The following is a 23,376-nucleotide window of genomic DNA, read 5'->3' as shown; positions in this document are numbered from 1 at the left end:
ATCATCTACCTCATTCATGGTATTTGACCTCAAATTGTCTCATGCACCCATTATAAATAGATCAAGCCCAGTTACAAAGCCCTCATTTACCTAAATGTTCCACTGATTTTTTGTGTGTGTGGCTGTACGTGTGACTCAAGAACACCTTTACTTAATATCAAATCTTTTTTTGCTTCTCATGTTGGAAAGTACCAAGTAAGTAAATGGAAAATCGTAACAGTAGGAGAATGCTTGCCAAAATCAATGAACGTGAATTACAATGGCCCTCCAGGTTTAAAAATAGACTGAATTTTAATCATCTTTGAAGGAAAATGAAATAACAATGACACTTGACATAATGTCTCAAATAAGGCATCTTTGTTCAGGATATAAGAAATAACAGTATTATCTGAAAAAATTTCCCAGTGCCTTAGTCAGCCAGCATTATAAACACTCAAAATCAGAGTTTCTGCCTCAGACATTATAAGGCCCAGAACCAGAGAGAACGTGTCGAATAGGATCAAGATCTCACATACTGCTCCCGTCATTCTCTCCACGTGGCTGACAGCCACAAGAAATTTGGATCTCACCAACAGGTGCCCCAAAGATCAACGATCAACAAATGTGCATTTAATCCTAAGCACCATATGCATTTAATTCCTGCCAGCTAACTTTTCTGAACCAGCCATGATCTAACGTTAGGAGAGCTAAGCTATTCTTTGAGCACCATTTCAGCTCTGAGATTCAAGGATCTATTCATGATAATCCTTGATTTTTGCCAATACTACTTTTTATTCTGCCTATAAAAGGATGTCTGCTATGCCCATATCTTGGGGCACACACTGACAAGTGAAGTTTATTTAGTCCTGTGATTCTGACAACAAATGGTCCAACATGTATTCAAGCTGGTATTAACATATATCATGGCCTTTTCTCATTAATATGACATAAGGTTGTGGCCAGAGTTCTTGCTGGAAAAAGCCATAAATTTTTTTTCAGAAGATTATTTAATGTCCCAAGAAAACGATATATAAACTAAACCACCAGCAAAAGTACCAAGCCTTGAAACTGTCCCCAGAATCCACATTCAGATTGTGACCCAAAGCATCCCCCCTTTCCACACTCCAAGAGAGAATCTTGATGCAGATTTAAAGGTCTCAGGCTCACACAGTCCTAGGTGTAAAGCCAGCTGCATGGTTGAAGACACAGCCTCCAGAGTCAGGCTGCCTAGGTAAATCCTGGCTCAGACGATGACAAACTCTGTGACATTGGGGAAGTTATTTAAAGCCTCCATTCCTCTGCAGGCTCTGCCTCCCCTTGCCCTTTAAGCTTAAGCATCTCCAGAATGGCTGATTCATGGTCTAGGGTTGGTGCTGACTGTCCCTGCCAGTTACAAGAGGAGTTGAGACTGAATGTGCTCACCAGGGAGGAGGATTCCAAACCTCTGGCTCAAATACTGACTCCTCTGAACCCTGGTTTCCCTCAGACAGCCATATTCTCCCCCCACCTGAGAATTAGCGTGTCTCCAGATCCCGCTCCAACTATGACTCCCACAGAGTACAAAGAGGTAGCTCTGGGTTACATTCAGCTAAAAGGAGGCAAAGAGGAACAACAGGAGAGGTTGGTGATCCAGGAAGAAGGTCACTCATGGCACAAAGTGACTTTAGAGCCATGTAATGGTATAGCTCTTGCTGTAGTGGCCATCTGCCATAATAATACTTGGCAGAGATTATCTCCAGGTGCCAACTCTGCATTGTCCCTCAAGCAGAAGCTGGATATCACCACCTGTTAAAATTAAGCAAGCTTCAGAGGTGTAGACTCAATCAGACCAAGAGCTCCTGTAGTCGTTGGTGTCACAGTCACTAAATCTGGGGTCCTAATTACCTCCACCATAGCTGGGGTAGGGCTCCTAGCAACTTTCTTAGGCTGTTGTAATTCCTCGAGGCTTGATAAATGCACCTTCTTTAAAAAGTAGGTTCAGAAAGAAGGTGCTCCATGACAAAACTGACCCAGGTGCCAAATGTGATGAGGCTTTGACTTAATAACACAGACACTGCTCTCGGTTTCAAGTATTTTGACTAGAATTATGTGTTCCGGTGTCAGCACCTGTGTTTCCCTTCAATCTCTCAACCATGAGGCTGAGCCTTACCCACTAGTCACATCTACTGTGGTCAAAGTGAATTCACTCTCAGGAGTCTCAATGTTCTTTCCCACAGCAAGCTATAATGAAGTTTGCATAAGTCAATTAAAAATGTGTAACACCTGGGGCACCTGGGTGGCTCAGTCAGAGGAGCACCCAACTTCAGCTCAGGTCATGATCTAGTGGTTTGTGGGTTCAAGCCCCATATTGGGCTCTGTGCTGACAGCTTGGAGCCTGGAGCCTGCTTCAGATTCTGTGTCTCCCTTCTCTCTCTTTGCCTCTCTCTCTCTCAAAAATGAATAAATATTTTTAAAAATGTGTAACACCTTTGAATTTCAAAAGGAAGGCATCAATGCAGGCAGCTTTGCTCAGAGGATACTACTTTACTTCGATGTAAATTTATGGTTACAGATAAATTCATAATGGAGGGTTTCTCCCAATGACCCCGGCATAATTAAATGCTATAGTTCAACAGGTGTCAGAAGAGTGGAGTAAAATCTCCCCCTACATCTTGAGCAGACATCCTGGCACAGCTAAAATGTCTTTTTTCAAAGATAGCATATGTAAAATGCCTTGCACATAACTATTTATTAATGAAAGTTTAACGAAAAGTAGCTATTGCTATTAGAAACATAATCACACAGTGTACAGATTCTGCTGGGCAGCTTTTTAAGCAGATGTAGGAATAACCACATCGAATAGCAACCAGCATGTATTTCCGTTTCTTAGCCATCTACATATTTATTTAAAAATCAGTGCTATTGCTACCACACACTCTTATGTAATAGTCCAGATCAAGCTTTTTCTATTGTTCCCCATCTATAAATGTTCCATTTGCAAGTAAATGTCCATAATGTGTTGACTAACAATATAAAATGATAACAGTGCATATTTGCGCCAGTAACTAGAATTGTCCTGCCTCTATTGATTCTTGGGAGAGAAAAAAAAAGCTCATAAAGGTAGAATAAATTGAAATCAGATGCTTAGCCTTTGGATAAATTCCTCAATTGTGTATATACACTAATCAGTTCACTAACAAATAAGACAGAAAACTATACATTTATTTTAATCCTAGAGCCTAGAGTTGAATTCTAACTACTTTTCCTTTGTCCAAAGAGACTGATGAAAGATGCTCAAGAATGGAACACGCGGGGCACCTGGGGGCTCAGTCGGTTGAGTGTCTGACTCAATTTCAGCTCAGGTCATGATCTCACATGCGTGGGATCGAGCCCCACATCAGGTTCCATTCTGAACGTGGATCCTGCTTGGGGTTCTCTCTTTCCCTCTGCCTCTCCCCCACTCACCTGCACACAGCATGCTATCTTTCTCTCTCAAATAATAATAAAATAATAATAATAATAAAAAGAATGCAATGTGGTTAGTCAGTTGGAGTCAGTCTGACATCAGCAAACCGGGTTCTGGTCCCCTCTGTGGGTATTTAGGAAAACTGATGACACGGACACATTTTCAAAGTTGTGTCTCCCCATATATGTAACCACTACATCTATGCAAGTGTATTTGCATAAATATTCAAAGTTGTGTCTCCCCAGTAATAACCACTACATTTATGCAACACTTACTGTGCACCAGAGACTGTTCTAAGCATGGAGTATAAGAGAGAGAGAGAGGGCACCTGGGTGGCTCAGTCAGTTAAGTGTCTGACTCTTTATTTCAACTCAGGTCATGATCTCTGGTTGGTGAGATGGAGCCCCGTGTCGGGCTCTGGGCTGACAGTGCGGAGCCTGCTTGGGATTCTGTCTCTCCCCCTCTCTCTGCCTCTCCCCCAACTTGTTCTCCTCTCTCTCTCTCTCTCTCTCTCTCTCGCTCTCAAAATAAATAAACATTTTTAGAAAGAGAGAGAGAGACTGTGTGTGTGTGTGTGTGTGTATGTGTGTGTGTGTTTGAGTGTATGTCACAGAATCTTCACAACAATCCTCTGAGGAAGCTACTATTATTACCCTTTACAGATGGAAAATTAAGGCCCAAGTTTACACTGCTTAGAAGGGGCAGACCTGGTCTTTATACTCAGGCCATCTGAACTCTGGGGTCTGTGCTTCTAATTGCTACACTCTACTGCCTGGAATGGACATTCACCCAAGCAGGACACCAGTTGGAGATCCCACCTCAAGTCATTTCCCTGAAGTACCACCACACAAAATGTTGTCTTGTATTTTTCAGGTGATCCTATGGCCTTAAGATTTTTCAGACTTACGGTGTCTGCAGCCTACTCTGGCAGAGCTCCTGTGTCACTTTGAGAAGTTCAGAGATTGAACTGGTCACTTAATTAGGCAAAAGCACAAGTGTAACTTCCTGTTCCCTGGGAAACACTGCCCTGAGCACTAAGAACTTACAAAGGTGGGGCGCCTGGGTGGCGCAGTCGGTTAAGCGTCCGACTTCAGCCAGGTCACGATCTCGCGGTCCGTGAGTTCGAGCCCCGCGTCAGGCTCTGGGCTGAGGGCTCGGAGCCTGGAGCCTGTTCCCGATTCTGTGTCTCCCTCTCTCTCTGCCCCTCCCCCGTTCATGCTCTGTCTCTCTCTGTCCCAAAAATAAATAAAAAACGTTGAAAAAAAATAAAAAATAAATAAAAAAAAAAAAGAACTTACAAAGGTAAAGAGGGAATGGCCATTGTACTCAGACAGTGCTGCAGACTGAATTGTATACCCTCAAATTCATATGTTGAAGCCCTAACCTTTAATGTGATAATATTAAGAGATAGGAACTTTGGGGGTAATTAGGTTTAGATGAGGTCATAGGGTGGGGTCCTCATGATGGCATTAGTGCCCTTAGAAAAAGACATACCCAAGAGTCTCTCTCTCTCTCTCTCTCTCTCTCTCCCATATGTGAGGACACAGTGAGAAAGTGGCCATTTGTAACCCAAGGAGAGAGTATTCACCAAAAACCAACAAAGATGGCACCTTGATCCCCAACTTGCAACTGTAGAACTATGAGAAAATAAATTTCTGTGTTTTAAACCACCCAGTCCATGAATTTTGTTATGGCAGCCCAAGCTAAGATAGACACAGACAGTATTTAATGACAGAAATAGGACAGGCACTCATATCTATGTATTCACAGGAGAGATTCAGACAGGAGCAAGAAATCCTATTTAGAGATTCTACCAAATACTTTGGTAGAAGTATTTATGTATCTTAATAGAACAGGTAAATAGGGAAGGATGGATGTTTGTCATTAAGGCAGATAATGATTATCCTTATTACTATTGCTACCACTTACTGAATATTTAACAAAACATTTTCTCATTTAGTCCTCAAACAACCCTATGGAAAATTAAAATAGACAGACTAGGTAATTTCCCCAGAGCCCATAGCAGTAACCTCAGGACAAAGACTAGACTTTAGCTCTGACTACAAAGCCGTTGCCTCTGCCCTGATCATGGAGAAGGTAGCAGGACAGGTCTGGGTTTTGCTGGCAAAGCTTCCAGAGAAGCTGAAACTTAGGAGAGCAGAAAGCCAGCAAACAATGCCTAGATTCAAGGCTTTCAGAAAAAACAGTAAGATCCTCCTTTTTAGCTCCTGCCAAAACTAAGGAAAACAGCAGCTTCTTGTTTGATTCTCCTTTTTAAATCAATCCAGGGTGAATTAAAAAAAAAAAAAAAAGCATCAACCAAAGTTGCACACGGAAAGGGCCATCGACCTCAAAAGATTCTAAAAGGAACTTTGATCAAAGATAATCACATGCTTCGTTATTCTTCGTGGGTCACATTCCCTTTCAGGTAAGTGTGAAAACTGGTAATGACTTGATGCTTAAAATTTAGTGACAGTGTATAATATCAAGATTTGGAGTTTAAAATCTAAAGTACTATATTCTCCTTCCACTCAGAAAAATCTGTGCTCTTAAGGTACTTCGTAGAGAACTGAAAAGTTTGGTTAACTCCTACTGAGCCATTGTGGTATGACTATATTTTTTTTCTGAAGCTCTCTGCTCATTTGAGCATTTTGTTCTCAGAAACAGCCCAATAGTTAAGAAAAATTGTCCTACCAATCAGTAAAGGCATTCTTTTTCAACCATCTGGCAGGCTTTTAAAATGGATCTTTTTTTTTTTTTACCCAGCCAAATGATTTTAACACAATCTTATACCAGATGTCTTCTGTTTTTGAACAAATCATAATAGAAAGCAATTTCTGTCTCTCCACCAAGGTATAAATAGTGAATAATCTTGGCTCCATTTGAAGTGTAATGCAACAAACTGGGGTATCCTAAACTCTAAGACACTATTCATTTTTTCTTTCAGTTTCCTTATGGATATTTTCTATTTCCCAAGAGTATTCTAAAGAATAAGGAAAATGATACATTCAGAGATAAACAGACAACAAATGTTGGCTCTATCTGTTTTGTTATAAGAATAAGTTTACCTTGGGGGTGACTGCATTGCTCAGTCAGTTAAGTGTCTGACTTCGGCTCATGTCGTGCTCTCATGGTTTGTGGGTTTGAGCCCCATGTCAGGCTCTGTGCTGACACCTCAGAGCCTGGAGCCTGCTTTGGATTCCGTGTCTCCCTCTCTCTTTGCCCCTCCCCTGCTCATTCTCTGTCTCTCTATAGAATAAATAAACATTAAAAAATTTTTCTTAAAAAGAATAAGTTTACCTTGGGAATTATAAATAATTCATAAATGTGAGTAGAATTCAATCCTATAATCAAATATGCCTTAAGAAAATGTTCAGCTGATTAGCATTTAAAGATATGCATAATTTTTATTTCTCTGCATGAGAATTAAGCCAACTCAAATTTATATTAAGTGTACTTGTTAAATTTTTACACAAATTACTTTTTATGTAATTTCATATTTAAATGACTTTGTTAATGTAATTTCATATTTCAAATGACTTATATCCCTCCTCTTTATTGTTTAATGTTTATTTATTTATTTTGATAGCAAGAGAGAGAGAGAGAGAGCGAGTGCAAGCAGGGGAGAGGCGGGGCGGCGGGGGGGAGGGGAGAGAGAATCCCAAGCAAGTTCCATACTCAACAACACAGAATCTGACGGGGGCTCCATTTCACAACTGTGAAATTCTGACCTGAGCCGAATCAAGAATTGGATGCTCGGGGCGCCTGGGTGGCGCAGTCGGTTAAGCGTCCGACTTCAGCCAGGTCACGATCTCGCGGTCTGTGAGTTCGAGCCCCGCGTCAGGCTCTGGGCTGATGGCTCGGAGCCTGGAGCCTGTTTCCGATTCTGTGTCTCCCTCTCTCTCTGCCCCTCCCCCGTTCATGCTCTGTCTCTCTCTGTCCCAAAAATAAATAAAAAACGTTGAAAAAAAAAAAATTAAAAAAAAAAAAAAAAAAAAAAAAAAGAATTGGATGCTCAACCTACTGAGCCATCTAGGCGTCCATCCCTCCTCTTTCCAAAAGGATTCAAAGTAGATTAAAGCAAAAGATATAAGAGAGAAAAGGAGAAAATTTCCAGACAACTAAAAAAACAAAAAACAAACAAACAAAAAACATTTTTATTACAATAAAACACTTTGATGCTACTAAAATTCAAATTTGGTTTTGTATGTCCTCAGAATAAGGTCCAATACATGATAGATAGAATACTAAATCAGGTGGCTGCCATTTTGCCATTATTACACAGAAAGAAACATGTCAACTCTTTAAAGAAGAATTTTTCCTGGCACTAAATTCAAACCAAGAGTTTATAGGTTAAGGAAAGAGAATTGGTGAATTTAAAAAAAAAGAAAAAAAGGCACAGATACTCATAGAGACCCTCTGAATAATCTTCAAAACATAAACCAGAATGTCTCTAGGGAGATGGACTATTATGACAACTTAAACATTCCAGAAGCTCCAAGATGACAGGATCACCTGCACAAAGATGCAAAAACAAAGACAGAATGGATATTATTTTCTTGGACCAGAGCAGGTAAAGATCACAAATTCTGAAGACTACAGGGTCCAGGCAGGTCGCAGAGGGTATGGATTGAGTGCAGCGTGATACATCAGGGGTGTGGTGGGGCCTGTGGCAAACAGAGAGAAGGCAGGTCCCCACCAGACCCCCAGGTGTGTGTACCCAGCCCTAGAAGAAACATGACACCAAGAACACATTCTGTATGAGGAAACTCAGCCCATAGGCCATACATACAATTATGCTCCCAGTTGCAGGCAGAAACTTCTTGTGAAACACTTCACATCAGATACACTATCAACATTACACACAACATCAAAATGAGGTTTTAAGCACAGTATGCAGGACTTCCGTGCCATGAAGGATGTGGTGGGTCATGGCAAGGCAACTCATACAACTGGGAAAAGCAGATAAATTACTAAAACTCACACCTCTCTAGACATGGAAGAGCTATGGGAACAATGAGGATAAAATATGCTAAAATCACAGGAAGGGCCGATTCCTTCCCAGGTGATGTTGATAATCACTGACTTGAGAATGGAAGGCAAAAGTGCTAAACTCAAAATCTCCAAAGGGCCAAAATGAATCTCCTCCTCTTTCAGGGCAGAGATAGCCTACCAGGTGCTCAAGGGAAAACCTAAGACACTCAACACCTGAAGAACACGGATAAGCCTGTTCTGAAAAATACTCAGATATCATGTAACTCAATATTTTACCCCTGAAAATATTATCTTCTTTGACAAAACCCCCAAATTTAGAAACCATCAGGCCAATCAAGATAATGAACACATATCTCCACCACCCCTAAAAGCTAACTTGTTCCCCTTTGCAACCCTGTTATACAAAAATTCTTTTTTCAGTTAGGTTGCCGTGTAATTGCCACATAACTGCAGATTGCTTGCATGTAAATGATATTTAACACCTCCAGCTTCACCTTGTTATCTTAATTAAGTTTCAGCAAGGCCCTTATCTTCCAGCTTTGAGTAGAAATCATCTCATTCCCTAAACTACTATTTTTCGCCTTTTCTACATAACAAATCCTATTGGCGACTGTTCTTATATAGGAAGTGATTCCAACATAGAAGGATGTCAACAGATATATCCTCACAGACGATCTCAAAAAATAAAAAGCAACTCTTTATAAAATACCTATGCATAAGCATTCAGTATACTACGATCATGACATTTTAGAACAAGAAGGCACTAATAATTGGACACAAATATTCAAAGAAACAGAAGTTCCTAGGCAAATTAGGCCCCATACTCAATAGTTCATAAAATAATTTACTTAAAAGGTACTAATCCCCACCACCACTACCCCCCCACATACCTCCTTGAAGATCACTTCTAAAGAGAATTTCTGAGTTCTGAGTTTACACCCTCAATTGTATTGTGAATATCAGAATATCTCCCTGGAATCTAAACACTTTAATATTCAAGGAACAGAATTGTTTGAAACAAATCTTTTATGATCATATATTTTTTAACATAAAGACCTTATAAAAACTGAAGAATGATTTGTATAGGGAGCATCACATGAAATAATATAATTGATCAGGCAACAAAAGGTCTGGCCACAAGATACAGACAAGATCGTGCAGATTTTACTAGAAGACGTCAGTGGCATCATAGCAAATCTCTGGTGATGCATGAGTTGTGGCAATTCCCAGTTGTTGGGGAATAAAGGGAGGTAATAACTCTGTGTGTGTGTGTGTGTGTGTGTGTGTGTGAGAGAGAGAGAGAGAGAGAGAGAGAGAGAGAGACTGTGAGACTGATAAGCTTTTTGAAAAGTTAAAATATCTTTAAACAATGTAGGAAATTTCTTAGTCTGGAACCAAACAGTCCCAGACATTCAGAGAACATTATCTTCTACTGAAGTCTAATTCCTAGTTGATGAGTTTTCCTTTCTGAGAATACTCATACAGCTACTTGGCACTGCTTTCAAAGTGAGTTTTTGTGCCTGGTTTATTCTTGTATCTCCCAGACCAAACAGTCTGTATCAGAACTTTGTTAGGTGAGAAGTGACAGACTTAATCAGTGTAGAAGAGGAGAATAAGCACAGTGGAGATCACAAACACATAAACTTATGAAACAGAGCTGTTGCTTTCAAACCAGGCACTTGTATTTCATTTGCTCATTTAAAAATGGTGAGATGGAGGCACCTGGGTGGCTCAGTCAGTGAAGTATCCGACTCTTGATTTCATGGTTTGTGAGATCAAGCCCTGTGTTGGGCTCTGTGCTGACCGCATGGAGCCTGCTTGGGATTCTCTCTCTCTCTCTCTCTCTCTCTCTCTCTCTCTCTCTCTCTCTCTCCCCCTCACTGCCTCTCTCTTTCTCCCTCTCCTACTGCCTTTCCCGCTCATGCTCACACACTCTCTCTCTCTCAAAATAAATAAACATTTTCTTAAAATGGTGAGATCGGGGCGCCTGGGTGGCGCGGTCAGTTAAGTGTCTGACTTCAGCTCAGGTCATGATCTCGCGGTCCATGAGTTCAAGCCCCACGTCGGGCTCTGTGCTGACTGCTCAGAGCCTGGAGCCTGTTTCGGATTCTGTGTCTCCCTCTTTCTCTGCCCCTCCCCTGTTCATGCTCTGTCTCTCTCTGCCTCAAAAATAAATAAACATTAAAAAAAAATTTTTTTAATGGTGAGATAGCATTGCAGTCATAGTAGGAAAGAAGGACAGTAAAGAGGAAAGGAAGCACACCGAATCAATCATGCAGAGAAGCATAATGGTTACAGCATGGCAGAGCCAGACTCTGGTTTTAACATTGACACTAATACATATATGGATAAACTTAACTTACAAATTACTTAATCTTGCTTCTTGTGTAAATTGGAAGTATATCAGCATCTACTTCATAGGATCATTTTGAGAATTAAATAAGTTAACGCAAAGAACAGTGCCTGGCATATTGCATTATACAAATAGTCATTGCTATTATTGTTATCCAATATTCGTTTTATATTAATTTGTATTTAACATCCAAATAATTGGAGAGAACTAGGTGAAAATAAAATGATTTGTTGGAAACAGAAACCCAACTCAAATTGGACTTTTTTTAAAACAGAAATTATGCTCAGAGAGCTTTGGGAAGGGCTGTATCTCATGAAACACGGGACAAGAAGGTGCTTGGGTGATCCTTGGTAAACAGTGGAACCATAGACGACTCAAACACCCCCAGACTCTCTCCTTCATTCTTCAGAACAGCTTCCCTCTTTCTGTTTCTCTTTGCAAAGCAGCTTTCTCCTCTCTGAAACCCTGCTGGGAAACACGGGGCTGACACGTCACAAGCCTTATGTCCTAAATTCCAGAAACTCAGAGAATGATATACTTTTCTCAGTTCCAGTTTTAAAACCTTCCCAGGGAAGGTTTCCCATTGCCCATTCCCGAGGCAGCTCCATAAAGGTCCAGATGGGCGAAGGACAGAATAGCTCCAAGGACATGCCTAAGCACTCTTGAACATCTTTAAAAATGTTTTTACATAAAAAGGAGATTATTTAACAGCAGAAATAAACTTCTCCCTCTGAATCAGTCCCTGCCATCTTCTCTGCCAGGATCCCTCCATCGGCTTTTCTTCTCGAGCTCAGTTAAGGCTCTAAGAGCAAAAGAAACTCTCCCAACTTCCTGATACTTTCCCACACTTGGAACAGAACTGTGTTTGTGTGATATTCATTTCTGAATGAGTCTTGCTTGTTGTGTATACTTGTTTGGTCTAGATTCCAAATCTAGATGCCTAAGTTAGAGGAATCTCATTCTTGGTTTTAACCACAAGTTTGGGTTTTTAAGTTGCAACTTAGAAAATCATATCATTGGATTCTTGTAATTGAAATGTTGTGGCTATGTATCGTAAACTCCGAAAAAGAGTTTTCATAAGCAAAAATTACTTTATACTCTGAAAGTTTGCTGTGATCTGTTTAACATGCGGGTATGTGTGTGCATGTGTGCATGTATTTTTTATGACATTCTCAGCACTTCAATTTTCATTAGAAAAACGTTTCCTTCAAAATAATTCCTGATATGCGATAGAGAAGACACTGCTGTTCTCTTGTATGTCCAGCTTCATGTGCGTTGAACACACAAAAGTGGTTCAACAAATAACTGTTTTTAAAAAAATTAGAGTGAATGAGTAAATGAATGGTTGAATGGGGGGAAAAAGGTAAACTCTGTCTAATCCTGTTAGTTACAATTCAAAAGCTACCATGTCAGGAATAAGAGGAAAAAGAAGGGCAGTTGGGCAGGAAGGTTAGTGTTCTAAATTGAAAGCAACTTTAGAACCAAGTGCAGTGAGTGATTCTTAACTAGATCTCGTTTTGGGGAGAAAAAAAATAGCTGTATAAAACAGTAGGATATAATGGGGAAAATAATTTGAATATAGGCATTTAGTAATATAAGACAATTAGATTAATTTTAAGTAGATGCTACAATGGTTACAGAAGAAGTATTTGGGATAAGTAGGATGTTTAGTATTTATATTACAGTATCTTTACAAATAAAAGAGGAAACAAATACAGCAAAAGTTTATGGTATGTGTATATAAGGGAAAGAAGCTACCAAAAACAAAGGTGCATAAGTAGTTCTAAAAGTACTTTCAATCCTTGAGGCCTTTTGTTAGCAGGTACAAAATACTCCTTCCTTTTTTTATCCATGAAGAGAAACTATGGGCCCTTTCAATATGACACGAACCCAATTTTCCAGTATTTTTTAAAGTTTTATCCTTGATCTTTTTATCCTTTTAAACTTTTATACTTAACACAAATCGTTCTTGTGACTCATTCTTTCACAAAAAGATAAAATTTGGGGCTGTTCACTCCTGTATCCTCTCGGAATATCCTCTACTCTCATCTCAACTTATCCTTCCACTTACGGCCCAAGTGAAGCACCATCTTGTCTGCTAACCAGTCCGTGTTGGAAGAATCTCTCACTGCCCTACCCTTCTAGATTCACAGTGTTAACACTTTGAAGAGCATTAGGAAACAGCTGGGGATGCTTCCAAACTGTACAACCCCAAAACCACACCTCAAGAGACTGGCATTCAGTAGGTAGAGATTAGAGCCAAGACATCCGTGTTTTTATTAAGTGCCCTAGGTAGTTTTGATGCAGGTGCTTCAAGCACTTCATGTTTAAACAAATGCTTGTCTACATACTTTGGAACTTTCCTAATTGTTTTGAGTGCATGTTTTCCCCATCATAGGTTTAACAACCTTAAAAACAAAAATCATGGGGCACCTGGGTGGCTCAGTTAGTTGAGCATCTGACTCTGGATTTTGGCTCAGGTCATGATCTCACATTTGGTGAGTTCAAGTCCCACACTGAGCTCTGAGCTGACAGTGAGGAGTCTGCTTGGTATTCTCTCTCTCCCTCTCTCTTTCTGTCCCTCTCCCACTTGTGCATGTGCCCTCTCCCTCAAACATTTTTTTTAAAAATCACAACTTATATATTTCATGATCAAGAATCTGGCAGGCACAGTATCCTGTATATACTATGCAATATTACATATTTGTTAGGAAAAGAATTTAGAGCTAGTAGGAAATTATAATCATTCTTAATATTTCTATAAATATTATCTTTGTTGATTTCTTTAAATATTTGAATTTTCTGTACTAGTTCCCAAAGATGAAAAAAAAAAAGAAATAAAGAAAAACCCACAGTGCGTTTGTAACTTTAGGTTATATATATACACACGGACTGTTATTGCTAGGAGTTGTACTTATGTGGGTTTTTCTTTATATATATATATATATATATATATATATATATATATATATATGTGTGTGTGTGTATATATATATATATACACGCGTGTATATATATATATATATACATATATACACATATATGTATATATATATATATATACGCGTGTATATATATATACAAAGTCATAGAATTACATTTAAATCTAAATTCCATTTAAATCACACATCTTAGTATTTACTAATAGCATCAATCTTTCTCTAGAAGAACTGTATATTTGGTAACCTTTAGAAACTATGACTTCTTCAATTATGGATGAAATATATAAAAATATATATTATATATGTATATTAATATGTTAAATATATATCATTTCCACCACAATTGAAGAAATCATATTTCCTAAAGTATACCAATAATATACAGACACACCCATACACAGACACATATATACACACATATATACATAAATGTACAAAGAAAGAGAGGAGTTGACCTTAGCTAATTAACATATGACGTAAATGTGGTAATGAATCTGAAGTAATTAGCCTCCTGGTATTCCACACCCTACGTGTTATGGGTTCAAAATGTCAGTTAGCTTAAACACCAGGGAAAACTAGAGAAAGGCCTGTAGACAAGTTGATATTTATCCTCATCTATCCATTTTTTTCCATGTACTCCCTATTCTTTTTTTTTTTTTTTTTTTTTTAATTTAGTGCTTTGTTCTACTCCATAGTATTTGTTGTTTGGTTTTATTTCATTCTTAGTATTAGGGCATTTAGTGGGTATTTTTATGATCCTTATGCTTCCTCCTTTTATATCTTAATCTTTAGGAAGGACTGTAAAACAACAGGCAAAAAGTCTCATAGGATTAACATTTTTTTCTTATTTAAAAACAAATTTTTTTTAATGTTTATTTATTTTTGAGACAGAGAGAGACAGAGCATGAATGGGGGAGGGTCAGAGAGAGAGGGAGACACAGAATCCAAAGCAGGCTCCAGGCTCTGAGCTGTCAACACAGAGCCCAATGCGGGGCTCAAACTCATGAACCATGACATCATGACCCAAGCCAAAGTCGGTCTCTCAGTCAACAGCCACCCAGGAGCCCCACCTCCATTCTTAATATTATTGTCCCCTATCCTACATGACTATGAGGGTAACATTCTCTGTTTATCTTGCTTTAGGTTTGTTGAGTTTCATGAACTATAAATTATTGTTTTCCATGAAATTTGAGGAAGTTTGGGCCATTATTTCTTCAAATACTTTTTCTGATTTTTTTCTCTTCCCTTTCCTTATGGAATTCCACTTCCATATGTTAGATTGCTTCGGAATGCCCCAGAAGTTTTTGAGGTTTTGTTCATTTTTCTTTAATCTCCTCCCCCCACCATTCTTATATTTATGTAATTTCTATTGATCCTTTTTCGAATTCACTAATTATCTCTTACTCCATTTCTGATCTTTTGTTAAACCCATCTAGCAGTTTTTTAAATTTTAGTTACTTTATTTTTCAGGTCTAGAACTTAATTTTTATATAGTTACCACTTGCCTGTCAAGAAATATTTGAATATATTTTCTTTCAATGTTTAAAAAAAATTTTTTTTTAACGTCTGTTTTTGAGAGACAGAAAGAGACAGAGCATGAGCAGAGGAAGGGCGGAGAGAGAGAGAGGGAGACACAGAATCTGAAGCAGGCTCCAGACTCCAAGCTGTCAGTACAGAGTCTGACACAGGGCTCGAACTCACGAAACTCAAGATCATGACCTGAGCCAAAGTCGGAGGCTTCATGGACTGAGCCACCCAGGTGCCTCTCTTTTAATCTTTAAAACATATTTATAATAGCTACTTGGAAGGCTTTATCTAGTAAATCCAACACCTGGGCCATCTCAGGGTCAGCTTCTATTGGCTACCTTTTTTTCCCAAGTATGGGTCACAATTTCCTGTCTTCTTGCACATCTTATAAATTTTTGGCTGAAAACTGGCATTGTAGACAATATGATATAGGTATTCATAGTGCTGTTTTGTTCTTCTGAGAATTATTGGAGCTTTATTTTCCTAGGCAGTTAACTTGCCTGGTATTTAACTAAAAATATAGCTTCCCCTTATGGAACACAGCCTGTGGTTTCTTACTTCTTTCTTACAGATCCCTGTAAGACTCCCTGTTGCCACAAAATTCTCTGTTAAGCCAAAACTTGGGGCAGAGATGAGACTCACTTTCTGTGATTTCTTGCTTCTAGGGACTCTTCCCTATTTTCCAGTTGCTATTCTGCATTGGGGTTCCGTATCATCATATCTCAAATCCGCCCAGCTTCAGCTTTCTGCCACCTGTGCTGTGCACAGTTGAAAATTGCACTCAGTTAAGAAAAGCATCCAAATCACAGATCTGGATCTAAATACTTATATTTTTCAGACTTCTTCTAGCGTCTGTTTAATTTTCATCAAGCCTCTTGTCTGTACGTATGTAGTTCAGCAGCCAACCATGGATTTGGACAGTTTATGCTCTGAATTTGTCTTACTTCTAAGTTTTGTGCTGTCCAAGTTTTCCTTTAAATTTCTAGCTGTTTCCCAATCCCAAACTCTGATCTTGATATCATTAGCTAGTAAGGCTGCAATTTATTTCCACAGCCATATCTGTGAGAGTTGGGTCTCACCCTGGGACCATAAGCTGTAAACGCAATTCTTACACATTCCAGTTACAGGTTTTTAAAACCCTGCCAGTTACACATTTCTGTTTACTTTAAATGCCTTCTAGTGTCTTTATATAGATTTTTTAATCCAGTATTTTACAGTTACCTGCAACTGTTTTACCGTCTGCCTTTAAGTACATTCTTTTTTGAGCTACCATCTATCATACATCTAATAGTGCCACAACATGTGCTAATAAGTTACATGAGATACGCTTACCTAATACAGCAATCCCATTAGATTTATGTTAAGACTGAGATCAAACAGGTTTGCTAACTTGTCCAATGTCATTTAATTAATAAGTCTAGGATTGGGAATTTAACTCAGACCTCTATGACTCCAGCAATATCTTCTTTATAATCAATAATGGTAATTGTTTAATGCCTTCTTACTGGGTACCTGGCACAGTCTCAGGAGCTTAGGGTAATTCATTAATCAACACATTTATTCCTCACAATAAGCCAGTGAAAGTGATACTATTGTCAACCCACTTACAGATGAGAAAACTTAGCTACAGTTTACATTGTCTGAAGTCATACCGATATTAAGTGCTATTGCTCAGATTCACATGTAGGTAATCTTGCCCTATACTCAAGAACAAATTAGACTTGGATCCTATATGCTTCCTGCAATTGAAACAAGATAGATTAGATATACCTATAAAGATAATTGGCTATAACTTTTTAAACTGTAAGTTGTTATAAAAATGACATCTGTATCATCCAGAAATTGACATTAAAATCAAGAGTATTATAAAATAACAGAATGTCAGAGCTATACAGTTATTAATATCAATTAATATAGATTTTTCAAAATCTTTATAACTCATTCATTCAAATAAATATACTTTAAAACAACTACATAAAGACATGTTTTTAAATATATAACAGGTTAAGGTTTTTTAAAAATAGTTTTATTTTATTTTTTTATTTTTATTGATTTACTTTTTAAGTAGGCTTCACCCCAGTGCTAAGCCCAATGTGGGGCTTGAACTCATAGCCCTGAGACCAAGACCTCATCTGAGACCAAGAGTCAGGCACTTAACCAACTGAGCCACTCAGGTCCCCCGAAAATAGTTTTTATTTTAAATCCAAATGATATACTTTTATAATATCTGAAAACTCTTTTCTAAATTAAGTGTATACAAAAATGTCAATTATTTATTTTTTTTTAATTTTTTTTTCAACGTTTTTTATTTATTTTTGGGACAGAGAGACAGAGCATGAACGGGGGAGGGGCAGAGAGAGAGGGAGACACAGAATCGGAAACAGGCTCCAGGCTCCGAGCCATCGGCCCAGAGCCTGACGCGGGGCTCGAACTCACGGACCGCGAGATCGTGACCTGGCTGAAGTCGGAGGCTTAACCGACTGCGCCACCCAGGCGCCCCAAAAATGTCAATTATTTAAATGTTGCTTTTGCATATAGTTTTTCCAAACACAAGCACCATCCCGATCATCACCATTACCACTATAGCATTTCTTTGGAAACCTGTTTTTTAGCCAGAATTTCACACATGACTTTTCAGTTGGATACTTAAATTCCACTATTAGTCATGAGTCATTCTACGAGTGACAATAAAATTGAAAAATTATTACTGTAATGTAAACTCAACAATTTTATTTAAAAAATAAACTCCAGTCACTTTTGAGAAAGCTCATTTTAGGTGGGGAAACCACTGAAAATCAACTTTTCCAAGAGGTAGTAGTCTATGTAAATCAAGAACTAGGGAAGTGGCAACTTAAGTGACAACTTAAGGCAATTGCTAAATTTTGGATCTCCTAGAATAGACTCTTCAGATAAGTTTAAAGACTCCCCCAGGTGAGTAATCTGTTTCAGGTAACTATTTTCCTAATGTACACATAGCAACAATTTTCATCGGTGGAGTGCCCAAAATGACATAGTCACTTTTTCCTTCATTCTACCTGAGCCCATGAGGCAGATTGTGATCAGATAAATTATTTCCATGATTGCCAAATGCTTTTCATTTCCAACAAGGAAATGACTAAGGAAACTAGTAAGAGAAATACAAAGAATTATAACACACTGGAAAAGTGTTAGTTAAGCTTCTTGACCCAGTAGGCTCCACCACAAAATCAAAGCAGGAAATCCTCAGAAGAAATCAACGCTAGTCAACACTTACTATAAGTAAATCCAAATCAGATTAATTAGAGCATTTACTCCACGTAGAGTACCTCTAACCTTTGGTTTTATGACATGACATTTAAAAAGCAATAAAATGGGTAAGACCTTAAACTGTGAGTTGGCTGAAATTATTTTGACCAATTCCATTTTATTTCCTGCCACATATCATTTCTCATTCTTGCAAAAGTAGTTGCTTAAAAAAATATATCTAACGGGGCGCCTGGGTGGCTCAGTCGGTTAAGTGGCCGACTTCGGCTCAGGTCACGATCTCGCCGTCCGTGAGTTCGAGCCCCGCGTCGGGCCCTGTGCTGATGGCTCAGAGCCTGGAGCCAGTTTCAGATTCTGTGTCTCCCTCTCTCTCTGACCCTCCCCTGTTCATGCTTTGTCTCTCTCTGTCTCAAAAATAAATAAACGTTAAAAAAAAATTTTTTTTTAAATATATCTAACAACATGTTAAAAAAACAACTATAAGCCCTCCAGGGTGCTTTTTTTTTCCCCCATCATCCAAAAAAATATAATTAAAAACCTTCAATTGCAATATTCATAAAAGAATCATGAAAATAGTCCTTCAAGCCAATTACTTCCCCTTTCCTAGAATGTCTTAGTCTCAAAGGGTTCTCAATTCATCTCCACCGGGTAAGAGTTGTCGATATTGGTAAAATAACAAACAAACAAGAGTTCATTCCAGGAGTAACTGCACTTGAACCACAGCAAGAACAGACTACAAGTTAAAGGTCCTTCCAGATTCAAAGAAATAAAATCTCACTTCTGGGATGTAGACACTATGACAGAATAGTGAGTGAGATCTCTTTTCTGAGCAAAGAGTATTTCTCAGTATCTTCTTCAAACACACCATGTGGGCGCCACTCTGTTAGTCATTAGCCTGACCAACACAGGACCTACTGGTAAAATCTGATTTTGCTTTGGGCCTATTTGTCACTCTACTCGTGGTCAAAGAAGAAAATCTTGAGAATTTTGACTATTTCTGAAATGTAATATAAACAAAATGAGATGGGAAAGAAGAACAGAGAAGCAGTTGATGGTTGAAATGAGATACTGGAACATAGTGCCGCAACAAAATAAACTGCCAAATTGGAACTACAGTACCTCACAGAGAAAATTTCAACTAGTGCTCTGGTAAACAAAAGCCACATTAGCCACTCTGTCACCAACATGTTACCAGATGCTCAGTTCTTATCTCATTACATCTCAAGAGATGTTATACATGAAAATATTTCACTCACTTAAAAACAGAAATCAGTAGGGAAATCCTACTGGTTGGCTTCATAGAAATATATTTTACAGCCAACTCAGCTGTAATAAATCTATTCTACAAAATAATATCTTTCTACCTATACCCTATATACTCTCATTACTATTCTTTGATTAGGAATATCACAAACTCTCGCACTTTGATTAACATTTTTCTCAAGGATTACCTCAACTGCCAGAAATGTAGAAATTCAAAGTCTTTCACGTTGATACGCAAGTTTTGTTTGCGTAACTCACGGGAAAAGAAATGACAGCAGAGTCTAGAATGAAGTATATAAAAGCACCAGATGAAGTCTTAACACAACTCTCCTGCCAGCCTACCTGTTGGGTCACTTGACTTTCATCAGCTTTGAAGTGAGAAGGACACTGCCTAACCTCACAGACAAGGTATCTTGTGTGACTGAGCTCTCGACTGCTCTGAAACCCTGACACGTAGCCTCTGACTCAGTAAAAGTCCGTTTGGATGGTTTTTCTTTTTAAATTTTTTTAAACTTTTCATTTCTTTTCTGTATCATATGAGGGAAAGTCCAATGTTCTTTTTACATCTTTCTTACCAAATATAGCAAAACCATTTATACCAAAGCTAAAATGTACAACTCTGCCCACAGTCACAACTCTTTAACAGGCACACATTTGTTGAATTACCCTGCAGTGGAATTTCATAAAAGGAGAATGCAAATTTCAAAAAAAAAAACTGTGGTAAATATATTTAGCAAAAAAACGCTTGAAATGATTGTCTAAAACAAAAGCAATTACAGAAAATTATTAATTTAATCCTTATGTATGTCACTCTAGTTCAAAGAATGGAAAAATGTATTGATAATCTGAAAAGTCATTCTTCTACAAGAATTAAGAAACAACCAGTCATTATGGCACACCATTTCTACTCCCAGATGGCATGTCAGTGGAAATAAAAACAGAATTCGTTGAACATCTGTGGATCCTCTTTTTTAAAAAGCAGCTTTGAGGAGCTATCTAAGGGAATATTATTTTAAAATGTCATTTTAAAAAGGAGAGCATTTGAGTAAGAACATGTATCAGATTTCATTTTATTTATGAATTCTGAATTTTTGCTTTATCATAATGTCTTTCAAAGGGAAGTTGGGGGGCATTGTCATCGTCGAGTAAGGATTTCCTCTGGTGTCCTCAAATGAGAAAGTTTCTAGTCATTCCAGCAAGACTAACAATCAAGATTTTCTATCTGATGGTGAAAATGGAGATGGTTAAGGGTAGGAGGGATGAAGTTAGGAGCTTGACCAATCTTGGTGAATATAAATATAAATATAAATACGATTTTCTCCACTTTCCAGATGATAAGCTAATTTTTACTTATATAATTATTTACAATGATGCATACCACCTGGAAGTAATCCAACAAGAATATCTGGCATTTGAATAGAGTTAGTAGTCCATGTGTGAATTAATGGCACATCCACAAATAATGTAGTACTACCTAGAAAGCATTTTATTTTTTAAAAAATGTTTATTTAGAGAGACAGAGAGAGAGAGAGAGAGAAAGGGCAAGCCAGAGAGAGGCAGAGAAGGAGAAAGAGAATCCCAAGCAGGCTCCACGCTATCAGCACAGAGCCCAACAGAGGGCTGGAACTGACTGAGCCACCCAGGTGTCCCCATAAAGCATTTTCAATGCAAAGTGTTATATGAGAGTCTTTAAGAGTCTGTAATGTTTTAACTCAAGAGCTGAAATTAAATAATTAATCATGTTTGTGTATGTATAAATAATCTTGCTAAGATAGTTTTTATAAATTAATTCTTTCTCCTCCCCTCTCCCCCACCTCTCTGACCCTCCTAAATAGCCTAATGTATTCATTTAATTTGGAAAGGCATTTTGGCAAAAGTTCTCCCCACCCACCCAATTCATAGTCAAGCCCCAAGGTGAATCAGTTTAGAAATCAGACTCATGAGGGAAGAGTATTTTATCTGCCAGGGCAACGTTCTGTGCTATTGTTTATAACTTTTTGTTGATAGTTACCCTGGAACACAAGAGGCCACACTGGCCTCTGGGGAAATAAGATAAGCTTAATCATGCATGATGAGACGCTGACATGGAATTGTAGAATATTTCAGTGATACCACAGATAATGTCCATTTTAACTTTCAGATAAATACAACATTTTGTTCCTACAGTAATGATGAATAGTAAGAGGTTGTAAAGAGACGAAGTAAACAAGACATCAAGGTTTTATTTGGCAATTGACACTAAAAATAGTGATGTACACAGACATTATCCCCATTTTCAATATCTTTGGCAGAGATGCACCGCTATGGGTTCAGGTCTTATTCATTCATCTTTTTTTCTTTTTTTTCTATCAAACAAAAACTAGACATTTATTTTCTTTTTATGAAAAAACACAATGAACTTGTAGTATATGAACATCTTTAATATTCATTTCTTCTTTCTTATCACCTTCAGTTTCAGACTCCTTCCTCTGTCCCAACACTACAGTGATCAAATCATGACCATAGAGACCGAGAAAAATATTCAAGATATTGGAGACTCCGTGGAAACTTTTTTCTCTTGTGCAGATTGCTAATTCTCCATGGAAACAGTTTAATTTTTTTCAACAAACATTCACTGGCCTATGATAAGGTAACCATACTTTGCCGTGAAGAGAATTTTGCCTACAATTTATTGTATACATTCAAAGTCTATCATATGATGACATCAATAAAGTGCCCCAGAGTTGAGAATATCTCAATATTTCTGAGGTAAAACATTTGATAACATTTTTAAGGCACTCATAGACCGAAAATCTCGTATCACTGAGGTAGTTCAATAAGTCATTTCTTATTATAGAAAAAAGTACACTTTTCAAAAAAATATGAGAAAACAAAATATAAATCCATGGTAAAAGTAGTCCTTATATGTTTCTCTTCAATGAACAAATATTTATTGAGATTCAACCAAATACAAAGCATTATGCTAGAAACCACGTGCAGAAGAAGGGAAGTGTCAGAAAGATTGAAAATATGCATTGCAACACTCCAAAATTCCAAAAGAATTTACAATGAGGGGGATTAAAATGGATGAAAGGCTAATTATTAATGTAAAGTAATATTATTTAGTGAATAAGAATATGCATTTGAATCCAGGTTTCACCAATTTCAGCTGGTGACCTTCATTCGAATTCTCTGGGATGTAGGGACACCTGGGTAGTTCAGTCGGTTAAGCATCCGACTTCGCTCAGGTCATGATCTCACGGTCTGTGAGTTTGAGCCCCACATGGGGCTCTGTGCTGACAGCTCAGAGCCAGGAGCCTGCTTCAAATTCTGTGTCTCCCTCTCTCTCTGCCCCTCCCCACTTGCACTCTGTCTCTCTCTCTCACACAAAAATAAATATACATTTAAAACATTTTTTTTTAATTCTCTGGGATGTTTCCTCATCTGCAAAATGAGGATAAGAACAGTACCTTTCCCGTGAGGTTTGAGGATTAAATAAGATAATTCTCTTAGCACAATGCTCAGCACTTAATAAGCACTCAGTAAATGTTGTCTATTGTCATTAGGTGTCAAATGACCTATACAGACAAGATCCTAAGGACTTGGAAATGCAGCAGAAGTGCTACGAACAGAGCAGATAAGAACAGAGC

The 23,376-nt window shown here is 38.1% G+C and overlaps 2 long non-coding RNA genes across 2 annotated transcripts in view; one reads left to right on the top strand and one right to left on the bottom strand.

Moving 5' to 3' along the window:
• The window catches only part of LOC144614815 (uncharacterized), a 374,779-nt gene that overhangs the window by 320,730 nt on the left and 30,673 nt on the right, over nucleotides 1-23,376 (bottom strand). The gene's annotated exons all lie outside the window — the stretch shown is intronic.
• On the top strand, nucleotides 7,720-22,479 carry LOC144614845 (uncharacterized). The gene is made up of 2 exons (XR_013553073.2): nucleotides 7,720-7,997; nucleotides 22,200-22,479. It is a non-coding gene; the product is annotated as an uncharacterized LOC144614845 (long non-coding RNA).

This window comes from Panthera onca, chromosome F1, assembly GCF_046562875.1.
Source record: "Panthera onca isolate mPanOnc1 chromosome F1, mPanOnc1 haplotype 2, whole genome shotgun sequence".
Lineage (NCBI taxonomy): Eukaryota > Metazoa > Chordata > Mammalia > Carnivora > Felidae > Panthera > Panthera onca.
Note: the sequence above shows the minus strand (reverse complement) of the source record. Positions and strands in the feature narration are given on the sequence as shown.